This window comes from Cetorhinus maximus, chromosome 31, assembly GCF_964194155.1.
Source record: "Cetorhinus maximus chromosome 31, sCetMax3.hap1.1, whole genome shotgun sequence".
NCBI classification, from domain to species: domain Eukaryota; kingdom Metazoa; phylum Chordata; class Chondrichthyes; order Lamniformes; family Cetorhinidae; genus Cetorhinus; species Cetorhinus maximus.
The window spans coordinates 15,190,774-15,214,187 of record NC_135909.1 but is presented as its reverse complement, the minus strand read 5'-3'; the positions used below and the strand labels follow the sequence as shown (position 1 = coordinate 15,214,187).

At 43.1% G+C, this 23,414-nt stretch overlaps 1 protein-coding gene and 1 non-coding gene across 3 annotated transcripts in view; one reads left to right on the top strand and one right to left on the bottom strand.

Moving 5' to 3' along the window:
• LOC144670298 (uncharacterized) overlaps positions 1–23,414 on the bottom strand; it is a 940,207-nt gene that overhangs the window by 753,884 nt on the left and 162,909 nt on the right. The window lies entirely within an intron of this gene.
• Positions 13,732–13,803, top strand: trnag-ucc (transfer RNA glycine (anticodon UCC)). Its single transcript has one exon. It is a non-coding gene; the product is annotated as a tRNA-Gly (tRNA).

Genomic DNA, 23,414 nt, shown 5'->3' with positions numbered 1-23,414 from the left:
ATTTCCAAAAGGCATTTGATAAAGTCTCACACAACAGACTTGTCAACAAAGTTACAGCTCATGGAATAAAAGGGACAGAGCAACATGGATATGGAATTGGCTGAGTGACAGGAAACAGAGGGTAGTGGTGAATGGTTGTTTTTCAGACTGGAGGAAAGTTTATAGCGGAATACCCAGGGGTCGGTGTGAGGACCCTGCTCTTCCTGATATATATTGTTGACCTGCTCCTTGGTGTATGGGTCACCATTTCAAAAGTTGCAGATGACATGAAACTTGGAGGTATTGTGAACTGTGAGAAGGATAGTGTTAAACTTCAAAAGGACATAAGCATACTGGTGAAATGGGCCGATAAGTTCGACCTCAGAATGACCCGGGGCCGGCCCTGGGGAGCATGCACACTCTCAATACCGGGGAAGTCAGTGCATTTGATAGAGCCGTTTCTGGGATGCAGGGAATTGTGGGAACTGCAGTCACCATGGGCAGATGTTAGTGTTTTATTGCAGGTTGATTGTCAGTGACCTGAAATGTGAACTCCTTTTCTTTCTCCACATTTGCTGTCTGATGTGCTGTGTATTTCCAGCATTTTCTCTCTTTATTTCAGATTGGCACTATCCACATGATGTTGTCAGTGAATTATTGCAGGTGTTGCTCACAAAACCAAGGTCAGAAACTCAAACTGACAAATGAAGAACACTTTTGAATCAGAATGGATGTTGGATATGGAAGCCATTCCTCGCTTACTCTGAAGGTATGTTCTTGTTGGCTGATTTAGAACTGGAGAGTAGAGAGAGGAGAAGGCGGTGGGTTTAACCGCGAGCACTTTTGAGAACAGTAGGGCCCAAGCATTTCTGATAAAAGGTCATTTACTGTTTCTTGGACAGTAACAGAGACTGACAGGAAGTATATTTCACATTCACATGTAACAGTAGAGAGTGACAGAAGGTGTTAATTCCACCCACACTCATATATTGTAAGAGAGATTGACGGAGAGTTAATTCATCGAATCATAGAATAATTACAGCACAGACGGAGGCCATTCTACCCATTATGCCTATGCTGACCTTCTGAAGGAGCAAATCACCTCTTATACTTCACCGCCTTTTCTACGTAGCCCTGCACATTTTTCCTTTTTGGATAATAATCCAATTCTCTCTTGAATTCCTTGATTTAACCTGCCTCTACTACATTCTCAGGCACTTCTCCTATCCACTCACTGCATGACCAGGTTTTTCCTCATGTTGCTGTTGCTTATTTTACCAGTTACCTTAAATCTGTGCCCATTGTCCCTCCACCTTTCCATCAATGGGATAAAAAGTCTTCCTGTCTGCTCTGCCACACTCGCAGTAACAGAGACGGACATAAAATTAATTTCACATACATTCAGTAATGCAAATTATTAGACTTTTTATTCAGACTCACTTACTGTAACAGACTCTAACAGAGTGTTAATTTCACACACAGTTCCAGTAACACACATTGACAGGAAGTCAATTCCACAATCACGCACAGCAACCAAGACTGTCAGAAATTTAACTTCACACTTACTCACAGTACCTGAGACTAGCAGAGAGTGAATACCACACTCATAGCAAAATTGATACTGACAGGTACAGAATTAATTCTGCATTCTTGTACAGTAACAGAGGTTGATAGGGAAGGTATGAATTCCACACCCACAGACAATGCCAGAGACTTAATGATGGAGATTTAATTCTTCACTCACATAAAAGAGACTGAGAGATAACATCTCACTCATATACAGTAACACAGTTGGCAGATGATGAGTGTGGAATTAACTTTCTTGAAGTAGCAGAGCCTGAAAGGAGTTCTTTCCATGGCCCGATACAGTAACCGAGACTGACAGATACAGAATTAATTCCACGTTCTGATACAGTGACAGAAACTGACGGAATTAATTTTATATTCGCCTACAGTAACAGATTATCATACAGAGTTAATTTCACACTCACGTACAGTAACCGACATGATTGGATAGATAGTTAAATCCGCGCTTGCACACGTGACAGAGATTGAAAGTTAAGCTTAACACAATAGGAAGGATCTGAATGCATTGGGGAGAGTGCAGAAGAGGTTTATGAGAATGATTCCAGGGATGAGACACTTCAGTTATGAGGAATGATTGGAGAAGTTGGGACTGTTTTTCTTGGAGAGGTGAAAGCTAAGAGGAGATTTGATAGAAGTTTTCAAAATCATGAGGTGTGTGGATCGAGTAGATAGAGAGAAACTTCCCGTTCGTAAACGGATCGAGAACCAGAGCGCATGGTTTTAAAGTGTTTTGCAAAAGAAGCAAATGCGAAGTGAGAAAAAACTTTTTCACACAACGAGTAGTTAGGTTTTGGAATGCACTGCCTGGAAGTGTGGTGGGGGCAGGTTCAACTAAGTCATTCAATCATTGGATGATTATTTGAATAGAAACAATGTGCAGGATTATGGGAAAAAGGCAGGAGATTGGCACTAAGTTAAAATGCTCAGAGAGCCAGTGCAGACACGATGGGCCAAATGGCCTCCTTCTGTAGCGTAACAATTCTGTGATTCTGTGAATTCACACTCACAATTACAGAGATTTACTGATTGAGAGTTATTTCCACACACTCAGTAACAGAGGCTGACAGATTGTTTGTTTGTTTATTCCTCACTCACACACAGTAACACGGGCAGACTAATATGAGAGTGTGAAACTAACTCTCTTACTTTCACTCAGTCTCTGTTGTTGTAAGTTAATTCCTCACTGAAATATTAATGGAAATTGACAGGTCCTTAATTCCACTCTCAGATGTCACAACAGAGACTGGGAAAGAGAATTCCACATTCACAGTAACCGAAACTGACCGATAGAGAATTAATTCCACACTAACAGTAACAGAGACTGACATAAGGAGTTAATTCCATATTCTCATATAGCAAGAGGCTGACAAAGAGTGAATTCCACACTAATAGACAGTATCACAGGCTGTTTGAGAGTTAGTTCCACTCTCATAACCGTAAAAGAGACTGACAGAGATTTAAATTACACACTCACATTCAGTGAGCGATGGACAGAGAATCAACTCCACACTCACATGCAGATCAGACTGAATTAATTCCACACTGAAATACAGTAAAAGAGAGTGACAAACAGAGGGTCAATCCCACACTGACAAATTAAAAATATAAGAAAGAGAAGCAGGAGGAGGCCATTCAGCCCATCGGGCCAGCTTCGCCATTCAATAAGACCATGGCTGATCTGATTGTGGCCTCAAACCCACTCTCCCACCTGCCCTACAACCCTTGACTCTTCTGCTGATGAAAAATCTGTCTAACTCAGCGTGAATATATACAATGACCCAGCCTCCACTACTCTCTGAGGTGGAGAATTACAAAGATTAAGGACACTCTGAGAGAAGAAATTCCTTCTCACCTTCGTCTTAAATGGGAGATGTTTATTTTTAAACTGTGCCCCCTGGTTCTATTTTCCCCACAAATGGAAACACTCCTCTCAACATCTACCCTGTTAAACCCCCTCAGAGTCTTATATGTTTCAATGGGATCACCTCTCATTCTTCGAATCTCCTATGCAGATCAGCCCAACCTGCTTAAACATTCCTCATAAGACAACTCCTTCATCTCAGGAGTCAGTCTAGCACCTCTGTGAATTGCCCCCTATGCAATTATATCCCCCTTTAAATAAGGAGACTCCAACATAACACAGGACTCTTGGTGTAGTCTCACCAATGCTGTGTAGTTGTAGCAAAACTTTCCTACTTTTATACCCCCCCCCCACCACCCCACTACTGGTGCAGGAAGGTCTCCTGAACATATTTCAGAAGCCCCTGGATATCACCACTCTACAGCTCTTGTCGCTGTTTAAAAATAAGGGGTTGCCCATTTAAGACAGATGAGAATTTTTTTTCTCTGACAGGGTCTTGAGTCTTTTGGACTCTTGTCCTCAATGGTGCTGGAAGCAGAGTCTTTGAATATTTTTAAGCCAGAGGTTGATAGGTTCTTGATAGGCAAGGGTGTGGGGGGGAGGTGAAATCTTATCACGGGTAGGCACGAATGTGGAGTTGAGGTTACAATCAGATCAGCCATGATCTCATTGAATAGTGGAGCAGGCTCGTGGGGCCGAGTGGCCTCCTCCTGCTCCTAATTCATATCTTCCTATGTTCTTAGACACCTCTGTGATTTCCCTGCAGATTTGCTCCTCTATCTCTCTCTCACTATTTGGAGGCTGATTTAATATCCCCATGAGTCTGATCGTCCCGAGACTATTTCTCAGCTCGAACAAATGAATTCTGCCCATTTCCGGTCAAGGACATTGTCTCTTCCCAATATTACAGTGATTTCCTTAATCAGTCCCGCTAACCCACTTCCTTCTTTCCCTTCTCTATATTTTCTGCACAGTTTGTATCAATGAATATTAAGCACCAGTCCTCACCATTTTTAAACCACGTTTTCATCATTGTCAAGCAGCTGGAGACACTTCCTGCACATGTGGCCCCCAAGACACATGAAGTGTCCTGAGGCTCCTACATGGGGCAGGAACTGCAAACAACAGGTCTCAGCTGCCCATCCATGATCGAAAACAAACCTCTATTCCCTCTTTTGGAATCTAAATAGTACCTTGTTTAAATTATTAATTTTATTAAATGCCTCTTGACCTGCTCTGCACTAATACTCTTATTATAATTACACTTCTTGTTATACTTACCCTGATTGTAATGTTTAATTTTCCAGCTCCTAGTTATCATGCTCTGACTATTTATTATAAACATGGCTGGTTTGCTCCAACCCCTCCCTCACAGCTCTTTATTCCACCCCCCGCCACCCCCCGTCACTCTTCCCTCCTTCTCTCTCTCTCACTGCTGCTCTCGAGCTGCTCTGCCGCTGCTCTTTATCCACCCTCCAGCCTCACTCAGCTCTCGCCCTCACTCTCGGCTCCTCCACAGTCCCACGTTTCTGATGTTTAGGAAATTCTCTGATCTTTGCTCCAAGATGGATGATCTCATGTTGACCACCATCGGCCACGGTTTTTTTTCACTCACTGAATCTGTCAGTGATGCTTTGAAACTTGCTGCTCCCACGTACACTACTAACCATGTCACCTAACCTAGTGTCATCAGCAAACTTGGATATAGCCTGGAAGTCATTAAAATGTAAACAAGCTCTGGGAATGGGAATAGAACAGCCGCCTGACGTGACAGAGAATCAGTTGTGTATGTATCCCTCCACCCTGAAAAACACACCGCTCACCACCACTTTATCCTTTCTTCCCCTTATTCAATTCTGTAACCATGCTGCCACTGCCCCTATATTCCCATCTGCTTGAATTTTACTAACAAATCTATGATGTGGGATTTTTGCAAACCCTTTTGCAAGTCTGGACACACTTCATCAACCTCACTCCCCTGGTCAATGTTGGCTGAAACTTCATCAAATAACTTCATTATGTATTTCAGTCATGATTTTCTGTTAACCAGTCTGTACTTGCTGTCATTTAGCAACCCATGTTCTAGCAACTGACAATGAATTTTCTCCTGGATTCAATAATCTATTGAATTCTCTAAACCGTTCCCCACCACCAGCATGAGACTAACTGCTCTGTAGTTACTGGGTTTATCCCTCTGGCTTTACTGGGTTTGTCCATCTCTGGTGCTTTACCTGAGTGTGTGATTGGTTATTTAATTATCACTCGCCAGTCCTGTGTCAGTATTACATTAATTCTGTACGTCAGTTTCTCGTCTCTCCTGGCCTCTGTCAGCATGACATTGAATTTGTTTCACTCTGAAACGTGATCTGTGTGAGTCTGGCAGTCATTTTCCAACTGTTAGTCCTGGCACTCTTTGGTAATATTTCATACATTTTGTATCTGCCAATATATGACACTGTCAATATGAGAAACATTCTCAAACTGTCAGTCTCCATTACTGCCTGTGAGCATTGTATTATTTCTGTGTCTGACAGTCTGTTGTTCTCCAGGTGAAATTGTAAATCCTGATGTTCAGAGAGATTTGAGTGAACTTGTATATGTATCATGGGAAGATAGCATCCAGAAATCAATGTGGAAGGCAGCGAACATGTTAGACTTTATGACAAGGGGATTGGAGTACAACAGTAAGGAAGACTTACTGAGACCACACATGCAGCATTTGGCACTGTTTTTTGTCTCCTAATCTAAGGAAGGATATATTTACATTGGAGGTCATAAAATAATTGGTCGCTGTGATGAGACGTTTGTCCAGTGATGAGAAGCAGTGTAAATTGTTTTCATATTCTCTGGTTATTGGAAGTAGAAGTGATCTCATCCACGCGTGCAGGATTACAATGGAGCTTGACAGGTTAGACACTGAGAGGTTGTCTGTCCTGGTTATGGAATACGGACATACATATAAATTCGGAGCAGGAGTCAGCCACCCGGCCCCTCGAGCCTGCTCCTCCATTCAGTAAGCTCATGGCTGATCTGAATGTAACCTCAACCCCACATTCCTGCCTTCCCCGATAACCATTCACCCCCTTGTTAATCAAGAAACTATCGAGCTCTGTCTTAAAAATATTCAAAGACCCTGCTTTCACTGCCGTTTGAGGAAGACAGTTCCAAAGCTTCTCAACCCTCTGAGAGAAAACATTCTCCTCATATCTGTCTTAAATGAGTGACCCCTTATTTTTAAACTGTGGCCCGTAGTTCTAGATTTTCCCACAAGAGGAAACATCCTCTCCACATCCACCCTGTCAATACCCCTCAGGACCTTAAAGGTTTCAATTGAATCACCTCTTACTATTCTAAATTCCAGTGGATACAAGCCTAACCTGTCCTGCCTTTTCTCATAAGACAACGCCCCCACCATCCACTCTTTCCTGGTATTAGTCTAGTAAACCCTCTCTGAACTGCTTCTAACATATGTACATTTCTCTTTAAATAAGGAGACCAGTACTGTATACAATACTTCTGAAGAGGTCTCAGCAATGCCATGTCCAACTCAAGCACAGCCTCCCTACTTTTGGAATCAATTTCCCTCACAATAAATGATAGCATTGTATTAGCTTTCCTAATTACCTGCTCCACCTGCAGACTCACCTTTTGTGATTCATGCACCAGGACACCCAGACCCCTCTGAATCTCAGAGCTCTGCAATCTCTCACCATTTAGATAATAAGCTTATTTTTTATTCTTCCTTGCCAAAAGGAAAGATTTCACATTTGCCGACCTTATACTCTATTTGCCAGATCTTTGCCCACTCACGAAATCTATCGATGTCACTTTGTAGCCTCCTTATGTCCTCTTCACAATTTACTTTTCGACCAACTTTGTCTCATCAGCAAATTTAGCAAACATTCCTCCGGTCCCTTCATCCAGGTCATTTATATAAATTGTAAAAAGCTGGGGTCCCAGCACTGATCCCTGTGGCACACCACTCATCATATCCTGCCAACCATAAAAAGACCCATTTATGCCAACTCTCTGCACCCTGTTAGCTAGCCAATCTTCTATCCATGCCAATATGTTACCCCCTTCACCATGAGCTTTTATTTAATGCAATAATCTTTGATGTGGCACTTCATCAAATACCTTCTTGAAATCTAAGTACAGTACATGGACTGGTTCCCCTTCATCCACAGCACATGTGACTCCTTCAAAGAACTCCAATAAATTGGTTGGACATGATTTCCCTTTCACAAAGCCATGTTGACCCTTGAATTTTTCTAAGTGCCCTGCTATAACTTCCTTAATAGCTTCTAAAATGTTCCCTGTGACAGATGTTAGGCTAACTGGCCTATAGTTTTCAGCTTTCTGTGTCCCTCCCTTTTTGAATGAAGGAGTTATGTTTGCTATTTTCAAATCTAATGGAACCTTCCCTGAATCTAAGGAAGTTTGGGAAATTAAAACCAGTGCATCAACAATCTCACTAACCACTCCTTTCTAGACCTTAGGGTGAAGCACATCCGGACCTGGGGATTTGTCAGCCCCCAGCCCCAACTATTTGCTCAATACCACTTCCCTGGTGATTGGAATTTTCCCCACGTTCCTCCCTCCCTTCCATTTCCTGATTTACAGCTATTTCTGGGATGTTACTTGTGTCCTCTACAGTGAAGAATGAAGCAAAATACCTGTTTAATTCATCCACCATTTCCCTACTTTCCATTATCGATTCCCCTGAATCTAGAACATGTGGGCACCATGTCAGCATAAGGGGTTGATCATTTTGGACTCAAATTTGGAGAAATTCTGCACTCTCAGCGTGTGAATATTAATACTTCTCTGTCCTAGTGAAATATGGATGCTTCATCCATGAATATATTTAAGGATGACGCAGACAGGTTATTCAGTGAATCAATGGATATGGGGTGTAGGCAGGAAAATCTAGTCAGGCAGAAGGTCAGGCCTCTGACCTTATTTTGTTTGCTATGATATTGCCCCTTAGTGAGTGATTTATTTGGTGTATTTCAGTCTTTGGTATGATGTATGAGTGGTTCGGGTTCTGCAAGTCAGTCTCTGGTACTCTATCTGAGTGTGAATATCCTTTTATTTATCTTTTAGTCTCCCACTCTGAACAAGCGTGAGTGATTTTTATTTCATCAGTATCTGGTACTGACTGTCAGCTTGAGATTCATTCAACATCTGCCAGTGTTTTATATTCCATGTGAATGTGGAACTAGTTGTGTTTTTCAGTGTGAGTAGTTGCAATTAATTTTGCATCTGTCAGTATCTGGAACTGAACAGTACTATGGGATTCATTCTGTATCTTACAATCTCTGTTAATGAATGTCAGTAACATTCATTTTGTGTGCATTGTTTTCCGGTACTGGAATTGATGGCGGGATTTAATATTTAACTGTTATTCCCTGGTACTGCATGTGAATTTGTGTCACATCCTGTATCAGTCACTATCTTTGTGTGTGTCTGTATGTGCGTGCGGGGTTCATTCTGTATTTGTCAAAATCTGGTACTGAATGGGAATTTGGAGTAATGTATTTTAATATATGTCTACATCTGGGACAGAGAGTTACTGTGGGATTAATTGTAAATCACTCGGTTACTGGAACTGTGTGTGTAAGTGGGATTCGTACTCTATCTATGTGACTCGGGAGCTGTATGTGAGGGTACTTTACTTCCATATCTGTATTTAATAGGTATCTCAAGAGTGGTTGGCAAAACCATTAATTTCTCATTGTAGACTGCAGTTCAGGGTTAACCTGATGATTGTGATTGGTTCTAAGATCACAGATAAGCCAAATTGGGTGAGGATTGGGATGAGAGGTTTCCTTCCTGACAGGTATTAAGATGTGAATCATTTACAACACCATGCCTGAGATAACTATTGAGTACAGATCCAGAATTAATCCCAGAGTCATAAGCAACATCAAAGATTGAGAACAATAAAATAAACCCCACATTTACTCACAAAACTGGACATGGTGAACTACTGGACAAACCCTATACGTTACCAGGCACGGACAAACTGTCCAATACACAGACAGCACCAGAGACAGACAAATGCAGAATGAATCCCACATCTCACACAGTATAACTGACCAGTAGATACAGAATGAATTTCAAACAGACTGAGATGTAGAAATAGAGAATGAATCAGACTTTCACACAGTAGCCCAGACTTACAGACACAGAGGAATCATGAGCAGACGTTCAGAATCAAAGCCTGATAGAGACAGAATGAATCCCACAGTCAGTAATGAAAATGCAAATAGCAGAAGATGGTTTCAATCCATCGAGCTCTGGGTTATGGGCCCAGCACGCTTCCGCTGAGCCACTCTGCCAGATGGGGAGGTGGTGGCACAGTGTTATTGTCACTGGACTAGTATTCCAGAGGGACCTGGCTTCGAATCCCACCATGGCAATGGTGAAGCTTGGAATCAAAAGTCTGTTGATGATCACAAAACCATTGTCTGTGGAGAAAGAAACAGAGTTAACGTTTTGAGTCTGTATGACCCTTCTTCAGAGCTAAAGAGCAGTAGAAATGTGATGAAATTTATACTGTTTAAGGGGGCGGAGCAGGTTAAGCTGGAAAGAAGGTCAGTGATAGGTGGGGGCTAACGAGAGATTGACAAAGATGTCATGGACAATAAGTCTCTGAAGAAGGGTCATACAGACTAGAAATATTAACTCTGTTTCTCTCTCCACAGATGCTGTTAGGCCTGCTGAGTTTTTCCAGCATTTTCTGTTTTTATTTCAGATTTCCAGCATCAGCAGTATTTTGCTTTTATCTTAGTGTTTAACTCACTGCCACTTCTCTTCCAGGAATGCCCACCTTGAAGAAGGACTACTCTTCTGTCCAACAGGATTTCCATTTGTCTCTTTCGCCCTGTTCACCTTCATTGCTTTCCATATCCCTCCTGGTGTTTGACAAGGTGTTTACCAAAACTCGCTTCCACAGCCATGTTTCCTTCCTCAGCGACTGTCTCCGTCTCCGACTTACCCCACATGGATTCCAACTAAAGCTCCATCCCTCATGTTTCGAATCCTCCCAGCATTACAGGTATCTTCAGGACTTCAAACATTCCTCGGGCTGCTGTTCTTACCACATTCTGAGATCCACACCCAGTGCCATGTGCCGCCATATGAACACACTCGACCTTTCCCTCCAGCAACACTGACTCATCCTATCTCAAAGCTGTCCTTGTCCCCGGTTTCATTTTATTCTTCATCTCATCCGACGCCTTAATAAGAAACTTTTCCTTTCAGGTGTTAAGGAACGCAAGCTCCCACAACCGATTGATACCAACGCCCATCCAGGACCCTCCATCCCTTCCCATCACTCTGACCCCATCCCACCTTCTAATCCCAGCCCTTGCCGTGTATTCACCGTACCCTCTGACCTTCCCCTCTCTGATGCTGAATGTTCTGTACTCAGCAAAGGACTCAGTTTCATACCCTTACGCCCTCACCTCAATGAATGTTGGGCTCGGCACGATGCTGAACTCTTCTTCCGCCGCCTTCGTCTCCAGGCTCACTTCTTTGGGCAGGAGTCCTCCCCCCGTTCACCGAATCCTCTCACCCACCTCCAGGATTCTCCCTCCACCTGGGCCCCTCCCTCTGGCCTCTCACCTGCTCTTGATCTTTTCATTGAGAACTGTCAGTGTGACATCGGCCGTCTCAATTTCTCTGTTCCTCTCACCCACTCTAACCTGTCACCTTCTGAACTTGCTGCACTCCGTTCTCTTAGGTCCAACCCTGACTTTGTTATCAAACCTGCCGACAAGAGCAGTGCTGCTGTTGTCTGGCGTACTGACCTTTACCTCGCCTGTCTATTTATGGGCTGTGTGGAACATTCCTTGTTCCAGTGCTACTCAGGCCCCCTCCCACAACTCTTCTTTTCACCACATCGATGACTGTTTCGGTGCCGCTTCATGGCCTCATCTGGACCTGGAAAAATATATCAATTTTGCTTCCAATTTCCGCCTCTCTATCACCTTCACATGGCCCATCACCGACACTTCCCTTCCCTTCCTTGACCTCTCTGTCTCCATTTCTGGTAATAGACTGTCCACCAATATTCATTACAAGCCCACCGACCCCCACAGCTACCTCGACTACAGCTCCTCACACTCTACTTCCTGTAAGGACACCATCCCATTCTCTCAGTTCCTTCAACTCCGTCACATCTGTTCAGATGATGCCACCTTCTAAAACACCGCTTCTGACATGTCTTCCTTCTTCCATAACCGAGCTTTCTCACCCACTGTGATTGACAGGGCCCCTCAACCGTGTCCGACCCAACTCCCCCCGCTTCTGATCTCACACCTTCCCCTCCCCACCAGAACCATGACCCCCCTTGTCCGCACTTCTCAGCCCACCAGCCTCCGCATTCAAGGGATCATCCTCCACCATTTCCGGCAACGACATCATGAAGCCACCACCAAACATATCTTCCCCTCACCAGCCCCCACCCCCGTCAGCATTCCGTAGGGACCGTTCCCTCATGGACACCCTGGTCTTCTGCTCCATCATTCCCAACAACTCATCCCCACCCCATGGCCACGTTCCCATGCAATTGTAGAAGGTGCAACACCTGCCCCTTTTCCTCCTCCCTCCTCACCATCCAAGGGCCCAAACACTCCTTTCAGGTGTAGCAGGGCTTCACTTGCACCTCCTTCAATTTGGTCTACTGCATTCGCTGCTCCCAATGCGGCCTCCTCTACACTGGAGAGACCAAACGCAGACTGGATGAGGGTTTTGTGAAACACCTTCGGTCTGTCTGCAAGCATGACCCAGATGTTCCTGTCGCCTGCCATTCGAACACACCATCCTGCTGTCATGCCCACATATCCATCCTTGACATGCAACGTTCCAGTGAAGACCAATGCAAACTGGAGGAACAGAACCTCATCTTCCGATTAGGCACCTAACAGCCTTCCGGACTTAACATTGAGTTCAACAACTTCAGGTCAGGAACTCTCTCCTCTATCTTCACCCCTCTTTCAATCCCCATTTTATTTTAAATTATTTTTTATCCCCTTATCCTCATTTTTATTCATTGTTTTATTCCCTTTTTATCCCTTTATCCATCCTTTTTACCCAACCACTGCACCCTTCCCCAAAAGGGCCATCAGTTACTTGTTCCATGTTGTTCTTTCATAGAGTGTTTACCCTTGTTCTGCTATTAACACATTCTGCTTTCTTAGCTTTACGCCACTATCAGCACCTCCTTTAGCCCTTTCCACCACCATTAACGCTCCCTTTGCCTTTTTGTCCAGTCCATTTTTGTCAATTTCTCCTTAGCCGCCACCAATCGCTGACCTTCTATCCAGCTTCACCTGCTCCACCCCTTAAACAGTATCAATGTCATCACATTTGTACCTCTCTTTAGCTCTGAAGAAGGGTCATACAGACTCGAAACATTAACTCTGTTTCTCTCTCCACAGATGCTGACAGACCTGCTGAGTTTTTCCAGCATTTTCTGTTTTCATTTTGGATTTCCAACATCCGCAGTATTTTTCTTTTAACAAAACCATTGGCGATTGTCGTCAAAATCCACCCATCACTAATGTCCTTTACCTGGTCTGGCCGACATTTGACTCCAGACCCCAGAGCCACAGCCCATTTAAATGCTCTATTAACAAGGGCAATTAGGGATGGACAACGGTGTGGGCAAAATCAGGGACTGAGAGTTACTCAATGTATCTAACACTCACACAGATTCCCACAGCCTGACAGTGACAGAGTTAAACCCATTCTCACATTCAGCACCAAAGACTAACAGATGCAGAATATGTTGCAAAGAGTCCCAGATATTGAGATTGACTCCCACATTCCCATTCAACACCAGAAACTGACAGATCCAGACTGAGTTCCACACTCAACATGAGCATCCCACACTCACACGCAGTATCAGAAAGTGAGTGAACTTCATCATCCCTCCCAGGATAAGTTGCATTTTTTTATTGTTCGGAACTTTGTGGATATCTACATGGGGCCGTTGTAGTTGGTCACTATCTTTGTCTGTTTCACGGCCCGTTCCCCGGGCAGCAACAGACCTTTTCCTGTCTCGATGTGTCCACAGAGACAGCAGGAGCCAATTTATTGTGGACTGGTGCCCTCTGCTGGCTGCACGTGAGACGTGCAATGAGGTAACTTCTTTGGGGACATTTTAAATGAGTGTGAAACAACATAAACATGGTGAGAGTTATTGCAAAACAGTTTATCATTCAGACACAAAATGTCAAAGATATAGTGTGTTTCGCGGTACTATAAATGCTGACTGTAATTTGAAGAAGTGTGCGATGGTGGTATAGTGGTGAGCATAGCTGCCTTCCAAGCAGTTGACCCGGGTTCGATTCCCGGCCATCGCAGTAGTGACTATTTTTCAGCCTTACCCGTGATCAGACCACAATTCCAGGCCCTTGGAGTTCATCTCTGTGGTTTCCAAAATGAGATAAAGAACAACAGAAAGTGTGGGAAGATTTCCAACAAGAAAATAAAGGACTAACGAAATAAAGTAGATCTAACGTTTTCATCACTCACGTTTTTCGATCGTAAAACTCGGGCCTTGGATGGAAAGACGCCTCACCTCCTCCCCCTCGCATATTTCCGATATGTGGATGATGCGTTTGCTATATTTATATCCGCAGCTGCATGTAACAATTTCCTTACATGTCTTTATGGGCTCCATCCTGCGCTCAAATTCACCTATGAAATGAAATGGAGCCATCAAAATAACTCCCCTTTCCATCACATACTAGTTGAGAAATCTTCCAGAGGATTCTCTACCAGGTTTACCGCAAGCCGACCTTCACTGGTCAATATACGCGTTGGGATCCTTACAGTCCCACCTCTGTAAGATTGGTCTTATCGGCAACTTTGTGAATCGGGCCGGAGCCATTTGCTCACCGTGCAAGCTTGATGCTGAAATCGGGATCATCAAAGGCATCCTGCAGGGTAATGGCTACCCTGAACAGATCATTTCGCGCTGTGTATCACACAAGCTCATGAACGGGCCTAAAACAGTCACTTTCCACCCTGAAGTATATTCTCTATCAGTATAAATTGTTATCTTCCCCTTATATTGGTTTTCTTGGGAGTGTCCTGTTGAGTGCAGAAGGAAAAATTTGACATGTCTCTTTTTTTCATCCATTCTCAAATACATTGGCGCTAATGTTCAATTTGAAAATCCGTTTCAGCTCTGCCAGTTTGGCTCAGTCAATCTCTGACCCATTTTCTCATTGACCTTTGAAAGTTGGTGAAATAAGCTGCTCTCTGATTGGCTACGAAAGCCACCCAATGAGATTCCGAGCACTTACCATTCAGAAGTGGCCGACTGCATTCCGCAGAAGCTAGGGGAAGGGTGAGTGCGGGAGGAATTCTTCATTCTTGGTGTAAGTGTGTGTAAGATTGTAGAAAGACCGGCGGTAGAGCCCAGAACAAAGCCAAAGCCAAGTCTCGCTCCTCCCGGGCTGGACTGCAGTTCCCCGCGGGCCGTGTTCACAGGCTCTTGAGAAAGAGCAGCTACGCTGAGCGTGTGGCTGCTGGAGCGCTCCGCTCTTCCGATTGTAACATTCCCGGCCGCTTTCAGGGGACAGGGTCAGAAATCAGCCGTTTCTCTCTGTCCCGATGAAGCCTGTGTGAAGGAGTCGGTTGGTAACCTATGTTATTGCGTTTCCAGTGAGCTGAGATTGGCTCTGTTTTAAATCGCTGCTTTGTTACTGCCAGTTACAGATAAGAGATTGACAAATTTAATCCGTTCCTAAAATAGCGCCAGGATTCTGTGACGCAAAACGCAATATTACAGCTCCTAAAGTGTGAGATTAAAATTGCCTGGAAATTAAGCCGTTCGGCTATTATCTATTTTTCCCTCAAATTGGCGGGCTTTTCGAGTTTGAAAATATAAGCCAATCGGCACTTCTAATTCCTGCTACCTGGCTCTCCGATTGGTTGAAGATTTAGATTGAGAATGGACTGACCAATCAGAGCTTGAGCCTGACTAAAGCCTCTCAAACCATTCACAATGATTATTTATAGAGGTTAAACTGATGGAATCTGTATCTTCTACCCCACCTGTACTTGAGTCCTAAAACATACTTTTTTTCCAACAGGCAAATAATTGAAGGAACCAGAATAAATGTGGTGTTTCCTCCAGCCAAGTTAGAATGAAGATTCCGGCCAGCTCCTCCCACACAGTCCGTACATTATCACTGACAGAGCGCAGAGACACAGACAGGACATCAATTTCACAGTCTCAAACAGCAGAAATAGTTCCAGAGTCACACTTTCCATCCATCAATCAAACAGTGCTGGAGAGATAGACGTTGTTCCAATGTTACCTCGACTCAGCACCACAGACGGGTGGTCCAAATTCTCACCCACGATCCAATTTTGAGCAGGTCAATCCCACAAGATTACAGCCTCAGCTACAAACTAAATGTCAAATAAAACTGATGCATGTTTCCACTTTCAAGTTTACAGGCTTAACCTTGATAATGTACACTGAGATTCATATTATGCAGCAGTCCAATATTTGCACACATAATTAGTTTATTAATTGCAGTATTAATTCCCACATTGTGTCCTGACACATACATTAGATGCAAATCCAAATCTCAATTACATTATCAGTTTGAGATATTCTGAAAGCAAGTATACCCTGAGATACAAACTCAGACTCTAGTTAAAACTCACCCTGATTACGAAACTGAGATACAATATTAATTTGATGAGTATTGATTGAGCTATAAACTACATGCTAATTCTCAATCCTCACACAGCGTCAAATTAAAGATACTTTACCAATTCAGGACTGAGCTCCATTTTGCATTTGTGTGGAAATTCTGACTCAGAATCAGACTAAATGCCACATATCAAATTGTTTTGTACAAACTGGAGTTACACTTGCGGACCAATCCAGGATCAGATTGAAGGATACATTATCTTTCACAATTGTGTTCACAGTGACAAAGGTTTAATACTCAGCCAAAGCTGACACACGTTGTTTGCTTTAAACCTACCATATCAGTGGCTTGTTGTTCTGCTGGAAATGTATGTGGAATGAATCCAAACTTATAATTAGTCCCAGAGACTGAAGGTTATATACTCGATCCCACACTCACACAGAAGCAGAGAATAATTCTCAAGCACATTTTCAGTGCCAGATGCTGAAAGATACAGGCTGTTCACTGCACTCACTCACAATAGCTGAATCTGAGTGAAACTAAAGAAATATAACACACCAATTGTACCACTGAGAGATTTAGAAAGAGTCCAAGCATCACATAGAGTAACAGATGCTGACGGATACAAATGGAAGACCACACTCTAATACACACACAATAAACTCCACTTTCACATACAATACCAATGATTGAAAAACACCAATTTAGTCTCAAAATTTTTTATAATACCAAAGTTTGACAGACGTAAAATTAACCACACTGACAGATACAGAATGAATCTCATGCTCACAAACACAACCAAGTGATGAAAGAAACATATGATTCCCACACTTACTTTACAATATCACAGATACAGAGTGCCATTGACCGATCTGCTTTGAATGCTACGCTCACACATGTTTCGAGAGTCTGACATGTATGTAACGGATACAGATTGGATACTACATTCAAAATCCTGACTTGGAAATATATCGCTGTTCCTTCACTGTCGCTGGGTCAAAATCCTGGAACTCCCTTCTGAATAGTACTGAGGATGGACCTACACCAAATGCACTGCAGTGGTTCAAGAAGGTATCTCACCACCACCTTCTCAAGGGCAACTAAGGATGGACAATAACTGCTGGCCTAGCCAGCGAAGCCAACATCCCACGAATGAATAAAAAAAGGGCACCAAAGACTTCAGATTCAGAATGATTTCCGTGTTCACATACAGAAGTACTGATTGATAGAGTTAAACACACACACACACACCATTAAGAAATTCAGAATGGGTCCCAAACTCATTTGCATTACCAGAAAGTGACTGAGAATAAAACACTTGCACACCTGCAGTTCTACTGGCAGGCTCAAAAAGTGTCCAGCCACTCATACAATATCAGAAAATGCAATATGCAGTCTGAATATGACACAGGTATATTGTACCCTAGATTGAGAGACACAGAATGACTCCAACACTCACTTTCAGCACCAGAAGCTGACTGATAGAGCAAAATCCTGCCACACATACAGTTCCACTGACAGTTTCACAATGTAACCCACCTCTCTCAGTATCAGAAAATACTGATACAGATAGGAATGGAATATAACACAAATATAATGTCCAAGAGAGTGACTGTCCGAATAAATCAAAACACATTGGCAGTTCCACTGACAATGTCTCCACACTCACATACAGTAACCAAGACTGACAGCTTCAGAATGTCTCTCAGTTTCATACAGTACCAGCAAGTGACATAGATATTGAATCCCACGTTCACAAAATGGGCCAGAACAGGGCAGTGAAGAATGTATCTCACTCTCAAATACAAAACAACAATCTGACGGTTTCAGCACAACTTCTGCTTGGTAAAAAAAAGTATTATGAAATGTCATCTCCACCGTTAGTAATTCCAGATATCCCCCTTTGCCGTCCAATAAAATGCGAACGGTTCTTGTCTGTTCTGTCGCTCTCTGAGTGTGCTGACATCTACTGGCCAGAGCTGAGAAGTGCAACAGAGCGGAACTTTTTTTAAAATTCAATGGATATGAGATGCGCTGGCTCGGCCATGATATTTATACAACCGGGAACACGTTTGTGCCGCAGGGAAGCATTTTACACAACAACAAAGAACATTTCTCAACACCAGAGAGCACAATTCCACAGCAGGAAATATATTCTAAACATATGAAACACTTTAACACCATAATGGAACAGTAGGCATTAAAAGCAGCAGAGTGGCGCCGCGGAAGCGTGCTGGGCCCATAACCCAGAGGTCGATGGTTTGAAACCATCCTCTGCTGTTAACATTCTCATTAATGCCAAAAGGGAGTATTTTCTGTTGCCCACCATCAACTGTTATTTGCAACAGTTTCTTGCTTCCAGTGCAAGAATTCAATCTTCAACTAATCCAGCTTTAAATGCTGCAAACACGTCCCAGCCAATGCTTTCCCCTTTCCCTCAGCCCATTCCTCCCAAAGAACTGGCACAGGCGCAAATGTCCTGAGTGGCCACCTCCTCTTCACTATCGCTGTATGATTATCTGAATAGAAAAAAACATCCTCTTAGATGGAAACAATATTGTGAAGGTCATGTTTTTTAAAGTTAATTCACGGGATGTCGGCTTCGCTGACTGGGCCGGAATTATTTGCCCATCCCGAGTTGCCCTTGAGAAGGTGGTGGTGGGCTGATTTCTTGAACCGCTGCGTTCAGTGTGGTGTAGGTACACCCACAGGGCTGTTAGGAAGGAAGTTCCAGGATTTTGACCCAGCGACAGTGAAGGAATGGCGATATATTTACAAGCCAGGATGATGAGTGACTCGGAGGGGAACTTAGCCGCAGGTTTTCCGATCTATAGGACACCCTGCAGTCATTCGTCGTCTTTATTTGAACAGCAGCGTCCTCACTGTGACATGAACCACCGAGAAGGACAAAACTATCAGCATAGCGGAGACAACATCGCACCAAATACACAGTTCATCATTATCTGGACAGAAATTGTCATTCCTTCTTAATCACTGGTTTAATTTATGGAATTCCATCCTCATTATTAATAATATTAACCATAATAATAAGTAACCATAATTATCATAAAAGTTTCATTTCTTCGGGTTTGCTTTAGGTACAGATTACACTAAATTGTTATTATTTGACTGCCTCTGATAGTTTCCTGTCTTGTTTTACCTGTTAATAGCTGATGGGAATTTAACGTGCTCAGTTTACCACTCATTCCGTCCTTATTGGCCTTACTTGAGGTGATAACCAGCATGGATGTGACCTTTCTGCTCGAACTGAATGTCTGTCTCTCACATATTCTGGTCACTCATTGTCAGATGCTCATTCACTATCATATTATTAAGTCATTTGAAATTCCAATGAGTCTAGATCCAACCTGATCAACCCTTCCTCATTAGAAAACCACCTCAGTCGAGGGAATATCCCAGTCACCTTTCTCGGGAACTGTCTTCAATGCAAGTAATGTCCATCCTTCAGTAATCAGACCAAATCAGCACCCATTATTCTAGGTGTGGTCTCGCCAATACCCTGTATGGTTGCAGCAAGGCTTCTCCGCTTTTCTATTCCAGTTCCCTTGCAATTAACACCAACATTCTGCATGCTCTCCTAAGTATTCGAAGCACCTGCATGCTAACTTTTTTTCAATGATTCTGATACAGCGGCACCCATATCCATCTGTACTGCAGCATTCTGCAATGTCATCTGAACATTTTTTGTAATTCTTGTACAAGGATCCCTCTGTACCGCAGGATTCTGCAGTCTCTCCCCATCTAAGTAATATTCCTCTCTCCAAAGCTTCTTGCAGAAGTGGGCAACCTGATATTTTACTACATTGTACTACATCTGCCATTTTATCCCCATTCACTTGAACATCTACATATCTATGCAGACTCTCTGTATCCACCTTATAACTTGCTTTGATTCCTATATTTGCATCGTCAACAAATTTTGCTACAGTGGGTGTCATCATCCAAATCATTAACATCGATCGTAAATAGTAGAGGCCCAACACTGAACTCTGTATCTGTCCACTAGTTATAGTTTGCCAACCTCAAAATGACCCATTTATCCTGACTCTCTGTTTCCTGTTAGTTAGCCACTTCTCAATCCATGGTAATATATGAACCATAACAACATATACTCTTATCTTGTGTCGTGACATTTTATGTGGCACCTTATAGAATGTCTTTTGGAATACAACTGGCTGCCCTTTATCATCCCTGCTGCTTACATTCTGAAGGAACTCTAAAACAATAATCTAACATGATTTCCCTGTCTATATCCCTTCTTAGAATCTTTGAATTACACTCACCATTTGCATTCACACTTGACGATAGTGCATTAATTTCCCTCATCCAAACCTGCGTGGCACTTGGTCATGGACTGCATCACTATCCAAAGAGACGTGAATGGTGTTGAACCTTGTGCAATCATCAGGTTTCTGACCTTATTTTGGAAGGATGGTCATTGATGAAGCAGCTGAAGATAGTTGGGCCGAGGACACTACCCTGAGGAACTCCTGCAATGATGTCCTGGAGCTGAGATGATTGACCTCCAGCAACCACAAACATCTTCCTCTGTGGTAGGTATGACTCCAAGCAGCAGAGAGTTTTCCCCATGATTCCCATTGAGTCCAGTTATCACACTGGCACTTACTGTTATACTTACCCTGATTGACTTTTTTATTATTCTCGTCTCCTAGTTTCAATCAATATCCAAATTTAGAAAGAGAAAAACAGAGAAATCGGCACAAACTAACCAGTTACCTCCTTTCCTGTGATATCAAGCATTGAATATTTTGAACATGGCCGGTTTGTTCCAGCCCCTTCCTCTCAGCTCTTTATCCCCCACCACTCTCACTCTTCCCTCCTTCTCTCTCCCTCGCGGCTGCTCTCGGGCAGCTCTGCCGCTGTTCTTTCTCCACCCTCCAGTCTCACTCAGCTCTCACTCTCGGCTCCTCTGGCATAGTCCCAAGATTCTGACTGTTTAAGAAATTCTCGGATCTTTCTTTAGTTCAAGATGGATGACCTCACTCTTCCCAGTGTTGACCACCACCGGCCACAGTTTTATTCTCTCACTGAATCTGTTAATGACCCTTTGAAACTTGCTGCTCCCACATACGCTACTAACCATGTCACAGAACCTAGTGTTATCAGCAAACTTGAATATAGGCTGGAAGTTATTAAAATTTACAATAAAACAGAAAATGCTGTAAAAACTCTGCAGCCCTGGCAGCATCTGTGCAGAGAGGAACAGAGTTAACGTTTGAGTCCGTATGACTCTTCTTCAGAGCTCGCCACTACTTTACCCTTTTTGTCCGTTATTCAATTTTGTATCCATACTGTCGCTGCCCCTTTAATCCCAGCTGCTGGAATTTTACCAAGTTCATTATGTGGGACTTTTTCAAATCCCTTTGGAGGTCCAGTCACACATCAACATCCTCGCTCCCCTGGCCAATGTTCTCTGACACGTCATCAAAGAGCTTTATTAAGTATTTCAGTGCTGATTTTCTGTTAACCAATCTGTGCTGGTTATCATTTATCATCTCATGTTCTACCCAGTGACAATGAATTTTGTTCTGGATTATTGTCTTTAAACGTTTCCCCACCACCAGCATGAGACCAACTGCTCTGTAGTTACTGGGTTTATCACTCACCATTTTAAACACGGATGTAACATGAACAATCTGCAGTTGTTTGGCTTCACTCCCATATCCAAGGAGGATTGAAAGATTGTGGCTCGAGTCTCCGCTATTTCCACCCTTCATTCCCTCAGTAATCCAAGGTGTATCCGATGCGGATCGAGCAGCTTTTCTACTGTGAGCGGTGCCAGCCTTGTGATAGCTTCCACTTCATCTATTTTCATCCTATCCAATTGCCCGACCAATGACATTAGCAGCATCCGCTTGTTTTGTGATGACAGGTTTAGTGCAAAGTTTACGAGGCGAATACCAGGGATGGGCCGGTTGTCTTATGAGGTGAGGTTGAACAGGTTAGGCTTGTATCGCCTGGAGTTCAGGAGAGTAAGAGGCAATTAGATTCAAACCTTTAAGGTCCTGAGGGTCTTGACAGGGTGGAGGTGGAGAGCACGTTTCCTCTTGTAGCAGAATCTGGAACCAGGGGTCACTGTTTAGAAATAAGGGGTCGCTTATTTCAGACAGAGTTTCTTTTCTATCCGAGGGTCAAGCGTCTTTGGAGCTCTCTTCCTCAAAAGCTGGTGGAAGCAGAGTCTTTGAATATTTTAAAGGCAGAGTTAGATAGATTCTTGATTAACAAGGGGGGGAGTGAAAGGTTATTGGGGGTAGGCAGGAATGTGAGGTTGAGGTTACAATCAGATCAGGCAGGGTCTTACTGAATGGCGGAGCAGGCTCGAGGGGCTGAGTGGCCTACTCCTGCTGCTAATTAGTTTGTTTGTATGTTCTCATTTAGTACGTCAGCCATGCCCTCTCCCCACACGGGATCTCCAAATCAGCCCCCCTTTCAGTGACTGCCCTTATGTTGGTAAAAAAATCTTCAGTGTTTTCAGTTGGTCCCTGCAAATCTTTTCTCATACGCTCTCTCTTCTGATCTAATTTCCTTTTACCATCTCTCCTCTGCACTTTCTGTATTCTGTTTGGTTTGCTAATGTATTATGAATCTGACTATTTTCATCAGTCTTATTTGGAGTTCCCACAGAGCACAGGATGTGTAGGCAACAGCTCTCAGCTGTCCCAACATTTCACTGAAATGAGTTGTCTATTTAATTAAAGTTCTCGTTATTTAGAGAGTTCCACTCAATCCCTCTTGTAATTTTGCTGTAGTCTCTCAGTTAAAATTTAAAGAGTTCCACTCCTTCCCTCTTGTACTTTTGCTGCAGTATCTCGGTTAAAATTACACAGCAGCTCCTTCCCCTCTGCACTTAACCCTCACTTGCAAAAAATTGACATTATTAAGTCTTCACTCTGAAATTTACTCTCTCTGTGTTTGAGCTCACAGGTCACTTGAGTCCTTGTTTGTAACTTAATTGCTCCACGTAATTTACCTGAAAGTAAGGTTTGATTTTGAATATCAATTCATTTGCATTGTAATTCCAGTTTATTTCAATTTAATATATCAACAAACTAGAAGTTTGCACCTAGTTTCTATGTTTTCAAAGGAAAATCTAGAGGTGACTTATTTGTTCTGCAATAACGTGCCTGCTCAACTCAGGTCAATAAATCCTGTTCTAAACAGAACGCTTTATCCAGACAATACATCTACTTGATGAGCTGATGGTGCACGGAGCACTCAGCTTTTACTCATTGATCTTCACAAGAGTTGACTCAGTT